The sequence below is a fragment of the Molothrus aeneus genome, chromosome 6 (assembly GCF_037042795.1).
Source record: "Molothrus aeneus isolate 106 chromosome 6, BPBGC_Maene_1.0, whole genome shotgun sequence".
Lineage (NCBI taxonomy): Eukaryota > Metazoa > Chordata > Aves > Passeriformes > Icteridae > Molothrus > Molothrus aeneus.
The window spans coordinates 24,376,363-24,394,384 of NC_089651.1; the positions used below are offsets into that span (position 1 = coordinate 24,376,363).

General features: G+C 47.6%; 1 protein-coding gene across 4 annotated transcripts in view; it reads right to left on the reverse strand.

Annotated features, from left to right (window-relative positions):
* The window catches only part of CREB3L1 (cAMP responsive element binding protein 3 like 1), a 63,459-nt gene that overhangs the window by 26,934 nt on the left and 18,503 nt on the right, over positions 1 to 18,022 (reverse strand). The window lies entirely within an intron of this gene.

The window sequence follows — 18,022 nt, forward strand, 5'->3', positions numbered from 1 at the left end:
CAAGTGACCATCCGACCACCCCTTGGATGCCACCACTCTGCTGCTTCTCTATCCTGAACCCATATTGCTCTTGTACCTCACATATCACAGGTCCCTGCTGATCCATGCCTGGTCCACCCAGGCCCCTGCTGTGCCTGAGCAGCTTGCCACTGACCTGCTACCCCCTTGCTGTTGCTTCTCTGTGTGGCATGGCCAAAGCACCAAAGGCCAAACCGCCTGTGAACGCCACTATCATTCCCCTTCAGCAGCAGGACCGCATCCTGAGCAGCAGCACCCCGTCTGTCCCAGGCACTGCATCAATGCCCAAATCACCTGTGACTACTTTCAGCATCACAACCTTGGCATGTAGGGTGGACCAAACACACCAGACACCCCAGGATGGCAGGGTTTGACTGAACCTGATCTGGAACTAGACCCAGAATTTGCTGCTGTCTGTAGAATCGTAGAATCACAGAACGACTTAAGTGGGAAAAGACCTCTGAGATCACTGAATCTAAGCTATGACTGAACACCATGTCAACTGGAACATGGCACCAAATACCACAGCCAGTCCTTCCTTAAACACCTCCAGGGATGGTGACTCCACTACCTCTCTGGGCAGTCCATTCCAATGTCTAATGACCCTTTTCAGAATAAATTCTTGCTAATGTTCAACCTAAACCTGCAGTTTAAGACTATATCCTCTCATCCTCTCATAATTGCCTGGGTGAAGGGGCAGACCCCCAGTTGGCTACAACCTCCTGATTTCAGGTACTTGTAGAGAGTGATAAGCTCTCCCCGGAGCCTGCTCTTGTCCCTGCAAGGCACAGGCACAACTCGCTGTGGAAACCTCCTTCCACCGCGCATCCGTGCCAAGGGCCTGGATTTACAATTTCCAGCGCTAGGCGCCACAGGAGCTAGGAGGGACCGTCGGCAGCTCAAGGCACGGCCGGGGGAGGGCGGTGGCGGGCGCGGCGCCCAGCCGGGCGCAGCAGCGGCGGGGCAGCCGCGGCCGAGGAGCCGCAGCCCCTCAGGGCAGCCCGGCCGCGCGGGCACGGCGGCGGCGGTTTAACGGTCGCCGCGGCGCGCTTCCAACGGCCCGCAGCCGCGGCCGCCCATTGGCCGGCGGCGCCGGGAGGCGGCCAATGGGAGGCGGCTGGCAGCGTCGCGGCGCGCGGGAGGAGTGCAGGGTTAGGACGGAGCGGCGCGGGCCGGCCCCGCTCAGCCCTTCACATCGCCGCAGCCCCTCCGGCACACGCGGCTCCCGCGGCGAGCCGAAACCTCCCTGGCAGGCAGAAAGGCTTCGTGGTGTCACGCCTTCCTGCCCTGCAACCCAGGCAGGGGGGACAAAGCTGACGGAGCCGGTGATGTTGTTAAAAAACGTGCACGACACAGACCGCATGGAAGTTTCGTGGCCGAGACTGCAGAAGTGTAATACCAGCTCAGAGTTCACACGCCTGCAGTTCATTGGGGAGAATCTTGGGAGGCACCAGGCGCAGGGGAAGAGGGCGACTTAAGTCTTTAACTTAAATGCTTCTGTCCCTGAAAGAATGAAAAGGGAGTAAAAGGTATGTGGAAAATTGAAATCTGCTAGCCTGTGACTAGGGTTGGGTTTCCCAGTGGCCCCAACGGAGGTGTTTGTGTGCTGCTAAAGTCATTGACACTGGTGTCTCCATACCTGGCACCAGTGTGTTCAGCTGGGATTAGCAGCTGGTACACAGCACCACGGGCAGTACAGAACCCAGGCTGAGGTGATTCACAAGACAAGTGGCATTGCAGCGTGGCCACAGTGGTGTGGCCATTTGTATGCTCTCCTACCACCTGGTAGGTGGGTGCCAGCTTCAGAGCAGATACGCATGTGCTAGGGAGGAGAGGGGAAATAGCTGCCTCTCCTTGGGAAAATCAGGCTCTGCTGGCCTGGGGTGGAAAGCAGCTACAGTACATGGTCTGCCTATGGCATGTGACTAGCTGAATCTGGAGAGATAGGAGCACCTCTCCTCCCAGCAGTGGCACCCTGAAGGATAAAAAGGAATGCCTCTGCTTTTAAGCATGCTTTTGCTGTGTGTATGCTACATATGCAATGAATGTCCCAAATTTCCTTTGGCTTACAACTGCCTTGCAGCTGACTCTGATAAAAAAAATTAGAGCAGGACTTAAACCATACGCAGAACTGGACGCAACTCTCTCAGGATGAAATGTTTGGATCGGCTGCTCTTAACCCTCATCTGGCAGAAGATTTGGGGCAAATTTCTAGGAGTTTGTGAAAGGTAAATAAAAAGCTTGTTCTGCTAGGCTTTTTTTGAGCTTGGAGAACTGAAGACAAAACTTGCTTGCTACAAAACAAAGCAACCCTTATTTCCAAGCCATTGTGGTGGCAGCTGGGTTGTGTTCAAACAGAGATGTGTAGGCGCTGTTCTCCATGGGAATGCAGGTATCCCTGGGCAAGCTGCCAGGGATCTCTTCCTCTTCTTCACTCCTTCCCAAGCCAAGGTCAGTCTCCAGGCAGAGACTTCACACGAGCAGTAGCCCTTAGAGAGAGAAGCTGTGTTGTCATCTCTGTCCCCAGATCTCTGCTGTCTTGGCTGAATTAGTGCTTTGCCTGTTTGTGAACACGGCAGCCTCAGCTGCGTCTGCATCAGGCTCCCACTGACACCCTAAGTCCACACCATGATGGGGCTTTCAGCTGCCGTAGCATGGGGGTGGGACCTCATGTGAACTTTGTGTCCTAATGTGTGAAAATATAATCCATCATTTTTGGGAAGGCCCTATCTGCTATGTTAGCCTGATCCACCCTGACCCAGGTGTGCCCTTGCAGAGCGCATCTACCCTTCCTCCTTCCCCACAGAGGCACAGCAGCCAGAACACCACTGGGTGTCCATAGCCATGTCTGCACACCCCAGGAATGCATCCCCAGCCCAGTCCTGCAAATCCAGAGGTGAATCCACCCTGGAAAACCCTACATGGATTTAATTGTGTGTGGCATGTCTGCCTGGGCAATTTAGAGAAAAATTCTGCTTAATGGTGAGGGATGCACAGTATGACAGCAGGCAGGGCAAGTGAAAGGAAATAATGGTTTATTCTGTGTGATTTGTGTGACTATACTGCCATGCTGATGTGAAACAATTTCACATTATCACCAAAAGACGTGAAATGCAATAGAGATGAAAGTTCAATACAATTAAAATAAATTAGAGAGGCGCTGCTGCTCAAGCCATTCACCAGTCAGTGGGATGGGAATGTTTATTCAATAACCAAAATAAATTGGAATAAATGCCACTCCACCAATTCTTCTATCTTTTTTGGAAGCTTCTGGCCCTGGCCAGTAAGGAGTTGAAGCTGCAAGAGTTGGCAGATCTCTGCTCTTACACAGCTTGTAAGCCCCATGCCATTATGGGCCTTTTTTTCTGCATCTTGCAAGAAAGCATCAAGAAAGACACACTGATAGATAGAGGAAATCTGCTCTGGGAGATAACCAGAGGAGGAGGAGGAGGAAAGGTCTGAATTATCTTTACAATCATCTTCATTTGTCTCATTGAAACTGTTTCTCTTTAGCTCAGAGACCAAAATCAGAGATAATTCACATTTTGTCCCCTGGCAGGTCCCTGGAGACCCATAAAGAAAAGCAGGCCTTGAAAGAGGAAGAGCTGTACTCTGTTCATGTCCAAAAGCTGAGGCATGCAGCTAATACCAAACATTACTGGTGGCTTTCATTCCTTGGGCCTTTGTAAAGGGCACTTAACAGAGCAACGAAGTCTGGGCCAGCTGATTTGTGACTCAAGGATGTGAAGGATTTTCACATAAAATCTTGAGAGAGCAAGAGCTGGGACTCTCTTCAGTGGCCAGGCTGGGCAAAAGTTTGGTTTTGCAAGCAGCAGACTGAACAGGGTTCTGCACCAGGACAGTTTTCAAAGCAATTCAACCTGGAATGCAGATTTCTGACCTTCTGCCAACATCTCAGTGGAAAATCTGTGCCCTAAGCAGCAGATAGGAAATTAATCTTCAGCTCCAATGCTGAGGGTACCATTTTCACCTCAGCAGTGGAGCTGCAAAAACCAGAGTCTCTGGAGAGTAGGGAAATCCTTCCTAGGCCACAAAGAGCAGTAAGGCCTCTCAGACCATTTGTCAATACCGGGGTAACCAGATGAATTAACTCCATCCTGGGGTAGAATGAAGATGTGATGCTGGTAAACCAGAGGTAAAAGCCCTGCATTTCCAAAGATAAGGATACATATTTGACTGGTCAGAGATCAGGCAGTCACTTCAACCATGGGATGAAAATCATAGCTGAAGGATAAAAGGAAGCCAATTAAAACCCCTTCTCAACACCTGGCTCTCCAGCTATCCCTTCCTCAAGCTGGACATCTCCACAACAAGGCCCAGCAGCCAAGGACCCTGTAGCTGGTGAAAAGAAGTTGAAATATGGAGATACATGGTATCATGTACTCAAGTAACGTTAGAAGCTTCTGAGAAGAAAAGATCCCATGTTCATTTAAAGCCAGGAAACCTATTATGCCCTGAACTCCTGCTTTGAAAGCTCCTGTATCTGAGATCAAGCAGACATCTGCACTGCAGCATTGGAATGGTCTCTGCAGAAGCTGGTGGATTTGGGAATCCATTTTCTGGACATCCCTGGACAAGGGAAATGATGGATAGCCTCATGGGTTTTAGGGCTTTGAGGAACCATGCTGGTAATCAAATATGACTCCTTACAGAGCTGAGTGTGTCCTGCTTCAAATTCATCATCTGCAACTGAGCTCAGTTTAATGGCTCCAGATACATCCAGACCTTTCAAAAAAAAACCCCAAAAAACCAAAAAACAAAACCAAAAAAAACCCAAAAAGACCCACCAAAACCCCCACCAAAACCAAAAAAAACCCAAAACACAACATAAAAAAACAACTTGTAGAAGAGAAATACAGTTACCAAACAAATGAGTCACTGCAAAGAGTGATTCTCTAGCTTAAGCCTCCAAAATGTTTCCTCAGGCTTTTTACTCTTAGATGAACAAGTCCTTACTACCATAGATTTTCCTGAGAACAAATAATTCCAAGTCACCTTTCATCTGTGGTGTGTGGTATGGCATGGCCACCTTGCCAGGTTGTTCTGGAGGCAGGGAGAACTTGAGGAGTTATGTAGTGATGGCAGGTTGTAGACATGTAACTCCATGTTACCAGCATATTCAAAGATTAAATTATCTTTCTGTGTAATTAATTGCTTTTATTATTATTTATGTTAAGTAGATTTTAACATAATTTAATCACAGGTGGAAGTGATTCCTGTGGCAGAAGAAGTTACATCCCTGCAAAGCAATAATGAAGACTGTGTGAGCCTCAGAAAATCAAGACAAAATCTACAGTGATTTGGCTTCTGGACATTCTTTCAGACAGGGCCTTATTTTGCAGATATACAATTCAGCACAAGAAGCAACCTTTCAGTATCCATCATGGTTTTATGTGCAACAAAAGAAAAAAAAGCATCAGTGAGATGTTCCCTCTTTGTTCCTTAACCTTGATGCTAGGTAAATTTTCCCAAGTATAGTGTTCTTGATAAACAGGAAACCTTTCACAAGTGCCCAATATGTGTCCCAGCAAAGATCCAGTCCCCTGCTCCTGCCTGGATCCTCACAGCATCTGGCCTTTCATGCCAACCTCTTCCCTCATGCCTCTGCTGCTTGATACCCCCCCGCCTCACTCCTCCTTCATCTTCCTCCTGTCTCTCTCCCAAAGGGTGCACACATCTGGCTTGCCTTTATTGTGTGATAAATCTCACCCTGCATCTTGGGTTTATTTTCTGAAAGTTTTGAATGGTGTCTTGGAAATGCTGTTGGACAATAGGAGCTCTTTGAACCCAGGCCAGCTGGACGGGACTCCTTGCATTGCAGCTGACATGCAGGCTTTGGCGGTCTTTCTCGACTCTTTCCTCTCTTTTCTTTACAACATTTGAGTTGTCCGCAAACTTTATTTTTGGAGTGGGCAGTGCATTTCTGAATCTTTTCATCATTATATTATTCTTCATTATGGTCATAACTATTCCTCTTTCTGCTGGCACTCCTGGGTGGATCTCTCCTCTCTCACTTAATATCTTGGGTACGACTACCTTGGCCACAACCCACTCAAGCAGTGACTCAGAATCCCTGGCCTGTTCCCAGGAGAGATGCAAGAGTTTTGCCAATTGGTTTAAAAAGAGGCAATCATTTTCCAGAGCTACTCTCTCACTCAACAGAGCTGAGCTGTGTGGAAAAGCTCAGCTCTGTGGCTCCAGGGAGTCCATCCCTGGTGGACAGGCTGTCCCTGGGTTATTATGAAAGCAAAGCCCTGCTCTCTTCACATGCAAACAGGATGACTTCTGAACCAGGCAGTAGGATTCTCCACTGAAAAAATTTCATTCCCTGGGGGTCACTGCATTCATTTTTCCCATTCCCAAGCCCCTGGAGGAAACAAAGCTAAGGGAGGCATGTGGGCAGGATGAGGCATTGTAAGGGAGGGAGTACTGGATGCTCAGGTCAAACTGTTGCCTAATGTATCACCACACAGCTACCCACATCTTGAGTCAGAGTGGAGAATGGCATAATCTGAAGCAGGCCCTTGTATTGCTGGGTCTGAGGTTTGCCTGCAGCAGTGGTACATGATAGAGAAATTCCATCTTCTTCCTCTGAGAGTCTCAGACTTCCCCAACCATGGAGGAGGGTGGGAATTGCTCTGATTCTAAAAGCAGGAGGGGATGGCAGTCTATGGCTTGACTGTTTGTCCCTCCACACATTGAGTTTAGGTAGTGAAGAAGGCAGTTTTGTTCCTGTGTGGCTTCTATGACTTACAGACCTTCAAACTGTGCTCTTATGGAGGCAGACATACAAATCTTCTTCATTTCCTGTGCTAGGAAGTATACAAGAAAAAAAGAGATGGCTGGTCTTGGTGAGGCATGGCAGTCTCCAACAGAACATGGTGGCAACTTGAGTGAATCCGTCTGAGTGGACAGCACTGCCTCCTGCAAATGGCACTGAGTGATGGAGGGATGACAGGCCTTCCACTATCAAGAGCAGGTACTTGGCAATGTCAGACCGGACCCTTTCCAGCCTTCCTTCCTATGTGCTGGGAAGCCCACCTGCTTCACAGAGCAGTCAAAAGCCCTGGTGTTCCCTGGTGCAGGTATTTGTAAAGAAGAGGGACTGAGATAATCAGTTGCTTTTTACTCACATCTACTGAAGGGAGGAATAGGTCTTGAGTCAAGTAAAACTCTCCTCGCTCCTGTTCTGCTGCAAGATCCAGCAGGGCAGGAAAGCCCGGGAGCATCTGGGAACAGGGGTCCCTCTCTGTTCTGGTGTTGAAGCTGAGCTAACTCCAGAGCTCAGGCCGCCGTGGTCCAAGCACCAGGCAGAGGTGTCACTCTCTCTCCAGCTGCAGCATGGTGCAAAGCACAGCTGGTTCCATGTGCAGGGCTGCCTCTCCCGGGCTGGCAGGCTGGCTGCAGCTGGCCTCTGCTCCTGCTGGCAGGGTGGCATTGCTGCTTCTGCTTGAGGAATGCAAACCGCCTGAGCTGAGCTTGAGGATTGGCCAGGAAAAGTCTACAAATAGCAACAGGAAATCAAAATGCCCGCTCCAGACTTGCACTAGATATGAGGCCATCCAGCACAAGGAGAAAAATCAAATGCTGGACAATGAAGATTACATCATGCTGTGGATGAACACGTGAGCCCATCCAGATGGGGCCATGCCAACAGGTCCAGATGGCTCAGGAATGCTAACTACATAGCTACCTCTCTCATCTTTGCTTTTTCGTCCCTCTTTCTTTCCCTATTTTCCATCCGTTCTGGCGTTCTTCACTCTTTCCCAGAATAAGTAAATAAATCCTCTGACAACTCTGTGTAATTCGATTTCATCAAATATCAGAAGGGCATCTGAGACCAGTGGATGGGCAACTGTTCTGGACATGGGTCTCTGGCACTTGTATCAAAGGTGCTGGGTGACCTCACCACACTGTGTGGCTCCTGGACTTGACACAGTAATGTATACCTTCACCTCACCTGGGACTTCACCTCCAGGTCACAAAGGAGGAGGTTCTGAGGGCTGTTTGCCTGGAGCCTGAAGCATGCAGGAAAATTAAGAAATCAGCATTACTCCTGCTCTGCTGCAGCTCATCCCAGCTGCTTACAGCTGCCACTGACTGCTCACTGTGGCTGCAGCTACAATGGGAGGGAGAAAAAGCTGTCCTAGCTAGCAGCCCCTACCTATCACCCTGGTACTGATTAGCAGCAAAGGAAAGCACAGCAGCCTCTGTTCACTCCCCAGTATTGACCAGAGCAGCATCTGCTGCTACTCCGCTCTTTCCCAGCATGATAAAAAAGAGCTGAAAACTGTGTAAGAAAAAAGTGAAAGGTATGTGCTTTGCCAGGTCTGAAAAAGTGCTGCAGGTCATTTGCTCATTAATTACTGCTAATCCAGCTGCTGAACAGCTGCCAACTATATTTGACAAAACCTGAAGAGCAGGAGAAGGATCAGAGGATGGAAAAGCAACCTCTGCATCACTCTTCCCAATGGATGATGGTGATCCTAACTTTACAACAGGCCGGACAGAGTTACTGTGAAGAAAAGGCACTTCCAGAGAAAGGGAAAGTGCAAAAACATGTGCTGAGCAGCAGGAGGGACTAACATGGGTCTTGAAATATCATGCTAGGGACTGACAAAGCCATAACATTCTGGTATTTTATGAGAAGGAGCTTGTTACCTCCTTCTCATTTACAAACCAGCAGAGAAATAGTTTGGGAGCCTGAGAACTCGGCCCAGCACTGAGTTTTTGCCCCAAGCAGCAGCTTGGGGCAAAAATAAAACAGGGTGCTCTCAGCAAGTTGCACCAAACTGACAGAGAAGCTAAGTTTTGTGCCTGAGCCAGGATCTGGTTGTACAGTGGAGGATGAGGTATGAGTATAGCCCATTCACTGGATTTATAAAGCACAAATTGTTTGGTTTTCAGTAAGGCCCAGAATGGTCAGGCCAGTAACAGCATGGGCCAAAAGTACTTTAGTTTAAATCCTGATGCTGACCAATGCAGTCATTCATACTGACACAGAAAGATTACTCTGGATTAGCTTGAAGTATCTGAGGTCAGATAGAGACACGTGCAGTCCACAGGGATAAGGAACAGGAGAGGGGTGAAGGATAGCTGGGATATCAGTGGAGAATAGATCAGCCAAACTGAAAATGTGGCAAATCATGTATAGCTGCAAAGTCATTGAAAAAGAGTCCAACTAAGAAAGCAAAGTAATAGCTCCTATGGATCTTTCCTGGCAGATACTTACTAGCAAAACCCCACTCCAGTCTTAATTTTTGTTAATCTGCTTCACCCATTGGTGACACTGCTCCTTTTCAGTAAGAATAAGGATGTCCACTTTTTTTATAGTGATCAAAAGCTGCCTCACTGCAAGTGACACCCTGAAGATCACACACTAAGAAACTGGCAGAGCCAGGACCAAAATACAGTTCTCCCATTCCCAACAACCTCACCGCAGCGCTGTCCATAAGGATAGAAAAACACAACAAAAACAAACCCAATATCATTCAATTGGTAATTCAGTATTTGTGGCTCAACAGCACCTCATCAACTGTGAGAGTCTGCCACATTTGCTTGGAAAGAAGAGCCACATTTCCAGCACTCCTTGGGCAAAGAGCTCTCAGATTGAGAGACTGAAAAGTCTTTGAAAGAAACCTTCCATCAACAGTCTTTACAAATGTCAGAGCTGGTTTCCTCCTCTCTGAGCTGCCTGGCTTGCAGTCCCTCCCCCCCGGGACAGCAGTGAACTTAGCCAAAAGCACCTGCCCAGCTCCTTCCTTCAACTGTCATGAATTTAGCAGACTCATTTAACATCAAGCTGCTCTGACATGGAGCAATTAACTCCCGAGGCTCTGGAACTGAGTCCTCTTCTTCATCCTGGTCTCCCTCTACCTTTTTCCCCTTCTAGAGGGGAAAGCTCTCCTCCAAGTAGTGAGAGGGCTGCAAATATTGCGGAGCCAGAGCAGGTTCTCATGGTAGAGCCCCTGAGCCTTGAACAGCAGAGATAGATTATTCTTGAACTGCAATGCTCCCCCTGGATGTGCCATGCCATCGAAAGGAGATGACAGTGACCTCATGACACTGTGGTGGGGAGCCAGCATGGAGGATGTTGTTTGAGCTTTGATCTAACAAAGCTCACCTGCAGGAGGAATGCTGACAATCCAATAGGAATGTCCACAACCAATGTAGCATCCAGTTCCCTCTTGTGTAACACAGCTGATGTCAGGCCCCAGCCTTAGCTGCCAGGTTTCTCCCAAGGGAGCCCTGACATTCCTGTTGCAGGGGAACTCCTGGCACAATTTGCTCAGCTGAAAGCATTATGTTTTGCATGTATTCTAGGAAAAATGCTAACTGCATTTTGAGCAGGCTTTGCTAATCGGGTCAGCCAGACTGATCTAAATGAACATTTTTCCTAATCAAGACAAAGTCACAGTGTAAAAAAGCCAAAAGCAACTTTGCTGAGGTAGTCAGGGGTAAGTTTCCTCTGGAACAGTCTGGACAGTGATTGTAATAAATGACCTCACATGAGGCATCACCTTTGAGCTCTAAAGATGGTACTAATTACTTCAGTGCTGGTTAGATTACGTAGTAGTTTCAGGGAGAATAGCCTTGCTCAGTGCTCTATAGGGAATTTCTCCAGTCTTAGAAAGTGAGAAGATAAAATAGGACAAGAAAGAAAGGAGTGAAAGAGTATGTGGAGATGTGCACTTCTAACTTTCATGATACCTTGTTCTGGCTGATCAATGTGTCATGGTAAGTATAAAGCATCTATCACTTGGATACAGCCCAGACCAGAGCAGCACCATGTGATTTCAAAGACCAGAGTAGCACCATGTGATTTCAAAGGTTTAAGAAAATAAGAGTGAAAGGAGAGATACAAAGAAAGAGAAAAGAATGTGGAAAAAGAAGTCAGAAAGGGGTGGTTGAGAGGATAAGGCTGCAGCGTTTGGGTCAGTTCAGGAAACTACAGGAAAGGAAAACTTTGAATGATGTAACCATGCAAGAAAGCAGAAGTAAAATTTGTTTTCTTGAGCAGCTGGAAATAAGTTGGATAGATGTAAACACTGCATGGCAGACATGGGGAACAACTGGGTTGAAAGACACAGCCTGCCTTTCAGCATGCCACTTGCAGTCCCTTGCCACTTTGGCCATGCAACCTTTGGCTCTTCACAACCTTTCAGCTATTTCTGCTCTGAGGAACATTGCAAAGCATGCAGACACCAACCCAAGGAAACACCTAACAACTTACAACACAAGTTGAGCTCCAGATACAGGAAAAAAGTAAGAGACGAGCTCCATGTAAGCACCCACTCTGTCCTAGTGCCAGGCTGAACTCTGGATCAATGATTTCAGTCAGGGATACCAAACTACACTGAGGTCGCTTGCACAGAAGTCACCTGCTGCAGCAGGAAAAAGATGGTGCCAGCATGGGGAGTCAGCCAAGAAAGATGGCTTTGGTTCCCCCTTTGTTCTTACTTCTCATCTCCCATGTGGAGACATGAAGTCCCAGCAGTTCAGATGTGAAAATACAGTCCTTGGCAGAAAGCTGGGATTGGTAGGATATAGTAATCCCAGGACTAAGACTAGCTTGGAATTGAGAACGTAACACACTTGGCTCCTCCAGCAGACATGTCTCCTGAAGAAGAACAATGCTTGCCACAAGGCTGCCTGTGAAGCATGGGTGACTGCATTGTACCTTGATGCACAGACCTGGAATTTCCCAGGGAAATCTCTCAGCCAATCAGGCCAAGAGACAGGTTTTGGGCATTTCTTAGGAGAGCTATAATAGTTTGCTTCTTTGCTGGTGCCCTACCTGTTTTCCTGTAACAATGCAGCAAGGAGAGTCACCAACTGGTTTTTGTGAGCCATCTGGTTTCTTACAGTGGACTATCCACAACAGGACAAGGATGCATAAACTTTAGTGGGTTGACTCATCCCTTCCTTGAAATGCACTGGAACAAGTGACTCTTGAGAATCAAATTGCTGTATCAAGAACACAATCCTGCCTGTGGTTATGTGCAGAGGATCTGCCATGAGGCCATCCCAAAGACAACTCCAGGGAGTTAAGCATTTTCATTTACTTCCTTTAACACTGAAAATTCTTTAAATAGTAAATAAGTAATTATTAAATGCTAATTAAATACTACCTTAAAACCTATGGAGAAATGCTGAAGAAAAAAGGGAGCAAGCAGAGGAATAACTTTTCTGTGAGGAAACACAGCAGTAAGTCACAGAGGTGTCAGCCTGGCCATATTTTAAATAGTGCAGCTACAACTGTGGCTATGAAATGCCTAGTTCTAAATTCCCCTTCAAGGGGTTGCTTCAGAAAATGCTCTTCTTTCCTAATCCCTGCTCTACCAGAGATAGCTCCATTCCAGGCTTCAGCAAGAAAAGCGCAGCACCAGTGGGACCAGCACAGCAGCAGTCATGGATGAGACCAGAGCAGCACAAATAGGACAAGCTGAGCAGCAGAAGACATTTTGCATCAATGAGCACAAAACATTTCATTAAATTCAGAAGCTACCACACACTATGGTGGCTTCTGAAGCCACCATACAGTACAAGCTTGTCCACTTGTACTTGTTCTCTTGTACCAAGAGAAGGTACAGTGGGCCAGTCTTACAGGTTTTCTGCAGTCTGATCTATACAACTGAGACCTCAGGTTTCTCCCTCTCTGAAAGTGGTGGTGGTGGCACTGAATGGCTGCCTTATGCATGAGGGATGAGGATCACCTGGCAGATATGGACTGAGCAGTACACAACTCCAGCATCTCCCAGCTGGTGCTGATCCCTCAGTGGGAGTGGACTGTGTGCACAGATGTACTTCCAACTCTTGCCAAACCCTCCCTTTGTTTACTCTGCAAGCACTTCCATGAAGACCTTTCAGCTTCTCCCCACCAAGATGATGGCTCTGTCTCCACTGTTTAACCCTGTTTTGGACATATGCTTTCCTGCACTCCTGCTCTAAGTTGCAGCCTCTCTCCTAGTTCTGGCCCAAGAGCACAGTTAATGGGTTCTCCCACTTTGGCTGAGATGATAATTTAGGACAATGGGTTCCCAGCACATGTAGGCAGTTGTCCAACAAATGAATGTGTTTATTTGGAAGAGTATCCCAAATGTTTATCAATTTCCTGGAAGATAGGACACACAAATGATCCACAGTCTCTGGATTAAGTGTTTACCTAGAGTCTTCCAAATTCACGAAGTTCAAGTCTCTTCCCCTCTTCTTTATCAAAAGGGAAACATTTTTCCTGGTGGTGACTCTACAGTGATGATGCTCAGAGACCCAGACTCAGAGATCCATGGACCCATGTTCAGCTCTGGTTTCATCCTGCTGCTAGCACTTCTGCAAGTCTCATCATGAGATAGTAAGGAGCAGCAGGGCCACGAAGTGTAGAAACCATGAGATGGATCCAAAGAGACTAATGAAATAGAAGGATATAGGAATTATTATCTTTGGATTAATTTCCATCAGGCCCCATCAGGTCTCTGTATCTGTGCTCCAGATCCTACAGGAATCTGGCTGGTGAGTTCCAAGAAAAATTTTAAGAAAATAGCCTTTTCATATCCAGTACTTGGCAGACTAATCATAAATGTGTTACTGACCAAATTTTACCAGGTACAGGACTAGAGGGCCAAAATGTTTGCTGCATGTGTCCCCACGAGAGATTAGTCTCCTTCAGTCCTGGAAACCCAGCCTCCTATTACAGCAGAGCTCCCCTGTCTAGCAATTGTAAGGGATACAAAGTGGGTGACCAAATCTGCCTGTGCTCTCCATCCTCACTGTGCACTGACACGGTGAGAGGGAGTTCACAGAGCATGAAACTCGCTCAGACCAAAGGTCAGTCCAACACCTAAGCACCACTTAAGTGCTATTTATGTCCCTGTAGTAGGCATAAGAGGAATAAAAGTGTGTACAGGCTTCCTGTGAGAGTGACAGTCATCCATGGTGAATAGCCTCTCTTCATCTTCAGGGGAAGCTTCCTCTATGAGTTGCACCAGCATCACTCTCAGCCTACTCACTATGTACAGTCCTGCCACTCTCCTCCTCCTGCAGGCCAGGACAATATTAAAGGAAAGAGCACACAGTAAGACAAACACCCAGTTTGCACTCAAGGAGCAACCCTACAGAGACAGGCAGTTTTCTCCCATTCTGCTGTCCCGTTGTAGGCTCCAGAAAATGCCATTTGTCACATTGCCTGGGCATACAGGATCACACAGTGAAAGAGTGCATTACTGTGCATTCCCCAGAGGAGCTGGGTTAGCACTCTTGAGACAGCCTGAACAGCCATTCTGCAGCTTCTAACTGTGGAGACCCTAGGGAGCATGCAGGCTATTTTCTTGCCTTCATGAGTCTTGAAGGAGGTAAAGTATATGCTTTGAAAAATATGGAGTCAAAATAAAGCTGTGTTTACATAAATATCCAAAGTCATCTTTGAAGGTGTTTTTTGCACTATAAAACACAGAAGCAGAGGTAAGAAACAAACCCACTGGGATACTGGGCTAGAAGGAAGCACATGACTCCTGTTTGGTTGGTTTATTCTGGTTTCCTTCTGACACAAGTGTCACAAACCTAGTGAAGCACAGTGGTGAATCTGACTCAAGAGATAAGTCTATTGAAGAGTTTCACAGCACTGATAAGAGCTGGATGAGAAAGTAAGAGTTCTCTGAGTGCAGTTGTAATAGACCTTAAGCAAATAGATGGCTGCTTGCAGAAATGATCAGATATGCTGGCCTGGGTAGGACACAAATGGGTGAAACTGATAAACAGGCACTGCATGAAGGATTAGCTTTATATATGATAGGTCCTTCTGGGAGAAAAAGAAGAACAAAGCTGCCTAAGTTCAAGAGCAGTATGTGGCCTCTAGAGCAAAAGGAGACTGACAGTGCTGTTAGCAGCCATCCTGTGTAAGTCTGGTTAGCAAAAGTTAAGTGAAGAGAAGCATTTTGTGTCCTTTGGAGATTTCCTCTCCAATTAAGCAGACACCACTCTCCATACGATTTTCAAAAAAAAAAACCCAAAATCCTCACAGCGATAAATCGGTTCCTTAAACCCAGTCTAAACCTTCCCTGTTCCAGTTTATGACCACTCATTCTCCTACCATGCAGTTATGAAAGAGCCTGGCTCCATCTTCTCAGTAACTTCCTCAGCTGTGCAGGTAAGCTTCTGCTAGGTCCTCCTGGAGCTGTCTCCTCTCCAGCTAAGGAAGTCCAACTCCCTCAGCTACTGCTCACAGGAGAAATTCTCCATCTCCCAGTTACCTTGGTGACAACCCCCTTGATGCACTCAGATTTATCCATGTCTTTCTGCTATCAGGCAGCCCAAAACTGGACACTGTATTTGAGACACAGTTTTATGATTTTCAAGAAAAAGGGGATAATCACTTCCCGGTGTATATTTATCAGGTCACTCCTGCTCCTAGCTGCCTTTGCTACTGGGGCCACACCAGTGCTCCATGACCCCTGGTGGGTCAGTCCGTCCATCCATCCATCCATCCATCCATCCATCCATCCATCCATCCATCCATCCATCCATCCACTCCAGGGACAGGAGTTGGGATTTGTTCTTGCTGAATTTCATGAGGTTTCTGTCAACCTATTCCTACAACCTGGGCAGATGTCTCTGAAAGGCAGTTCCTACACATTCAATTTTTTTTTTCTGTTGCAAGCACAGATCTTTCTGAAGATGCATTTACAGATGTGCCTTAATTAATTATGTGTCACAGCTTCAGATGAACAATACAGAGAACCATTTTTTAAAGACCAAGATGACTCATTAGGACTGCCAAGGTTGTGGAAAAGAGAGTAGTTTAGACACATGCAATTCTTGCCCCAAAGGTGCACAGACTCTGCAGTAAGGTTCATCCACCTTTTTTTCTGCTTCCTTTCTCAAAAAAGGAAATCATATTCATGAAAATTGCATACTGACATTTTATGGCTGAAATTCCTGGCCTGTTTTAAGAAAAATGCCTGCTGAACAATATCTGGAAAAGTTTGCCCATCTTTGAAGCAAAGGCACTGGCAACTTTATGCCTATTGTGCACGGTGATGTTCTGCACAGTTCTATGTCAAAAGGACTTCTCCACACATTGCAAGATCCCAGGAGATTTGCTGGATTTAGTAAGAAAATCCAAGTGTATTTCTTCCATCCTTCCCATTGTCATGCAGAGTGAGAACAAAGAGGCTGATGTATTATGTTCTGGCTCTTGTATCACCAACAGATTTGGTAGGCGAGAAGTGGCTACAGAATCTCTTATTTGTATCATCTGCAGGAAGAGAAGGTTTCAGCTTGACTCTCTCACTCCAGCAGAAGTTTGTGGTGCTGGCAGTTGGGAAAAAATCCATAGGGAAAAAAAAAGCCTTTAAAAAAGTGCCTTTCTGCTGTCAGCTGAGCACAGCGATGCCTGAGTCACTGCAACATAGTTAAATGAGAAGACAACGGCAAGCTGCTTCCAGAAGCAGCTCTCCAAGCAGAAAAGCCATTTAAATGAGGCAGGACAGAGCCAGCCTGCCCACAGCCACCACACACTTTAAACACACTGTCCTGGCAGGTGGCACCAGATGGCAGTCTTACACAAAAGCTTCTTTTTCACAGGGTCTGCTTGAGAAGGCAGAAGTTCTATTTAACTATAAAAAGACACCACCTATATTGGTTAGGGGTTCCCTGACTTCTGACCACAGCCCATGTTGCACCTGGTAAAAGGGCTGGTGTCAATACATACTATTTTCATTTTGGTAAAGGAATAAATGGTCTTTGCATAAAGCACTTCCTATCAGCATAGCTTCATCCACACTGGATGTGTACAGAATTAGGGAAAGCACAAAACTCCTAACAACAGGTCTCTCAGATATGAGCAGGGGATGCAAGCGCTCAGTCTTGGGTGATGCGCCATTGGAAGGTCTGCCTGAACACTGCGGACTCTGCTGCCTGTGGTAGAGCCCAGTGGAATCAATCCTCGAGGCACAGTGCAATCTCGGAAATTAGGAGCTGGCGAGATCTCTGAGGGATGGGGCTGCCTCCATAATCTCTTTCCCAGACCCTGTGTGCCTCTGCTTGGTGCAGTGCATTTTAATATTTATGCAAATTCTGCATCTCTGCCGTCTCTCTCACAAAGCAGGCAACATAAAAGGCTTTCAATATCTTTTGTGTAGCAAAGCAGAAGTGGATTCATCAGAGGATTCGCCCTCTCCCTGTTCCCTGCTCCCACTGCAAGGGTAGCCCTCAGGGACGCTCCCAGTGCTACACCGGGAACACGGGAGGTGCCAGCACTGTGAAAGGCTAGTTGCCATTGCTCAGATCTCTGGCCGGGGCAGGCACACTGTCCCACGGCTGCAGCCGCTCCGAGGTTGGCGGAGCCTCGCGTCCAGGCAGTGCTCTGCTGCCCAGCGCCGGATACCCTCGCTCCAAAGCACCTCTGGGGTGGGGACCTTCCCACTTCTGCCTCAGGGCTGGGTCCTGCCGGGCAGAGGGGGCGCAGGATCCCATGGAAACTCCCATGGAGAGCTCGGGCTCTACAGCAGAGTCTGTGCGTGTTCTCAGGGAGAGCTGCTGGGCTGAGAACTCGCCTGACTCCTAGGAGAAACTGGGCAGTTTCCCTAGAGGTGAACAATGCCCCTTTGGTTCCCTGAGACTGGCAACACATTTTCCTCCCTAGTCACTCTTCCCCCTCACCCTTCTCTCCAAAGTAAATCAGTCCAGCCAAAGCGCCAAGCGGTAGACGCTTCATCTCCCAAATGCCACTCTGAGGAAAAGTTACAGGCAAAGGAGAGAAGAGGCGCTGAGCCCAAAGCTCTCCCGACGGCAACCGGCCGTGCCTCGGTGCTGCCCGAGCTCACACACGGCAGGTCGTACATTCCCCGCCTGGCACCGCACACTTCTCCCCAGCCATCAGGCTCATAAAACCATAGTGTACAACAGCCCTGAGATTCCCCGGCGGGGTCTCCTCAGGGTAACAGCGGCCGGGCCAGTCCAGCGGGGAGCTGGCCGTGTGCGACAGTGG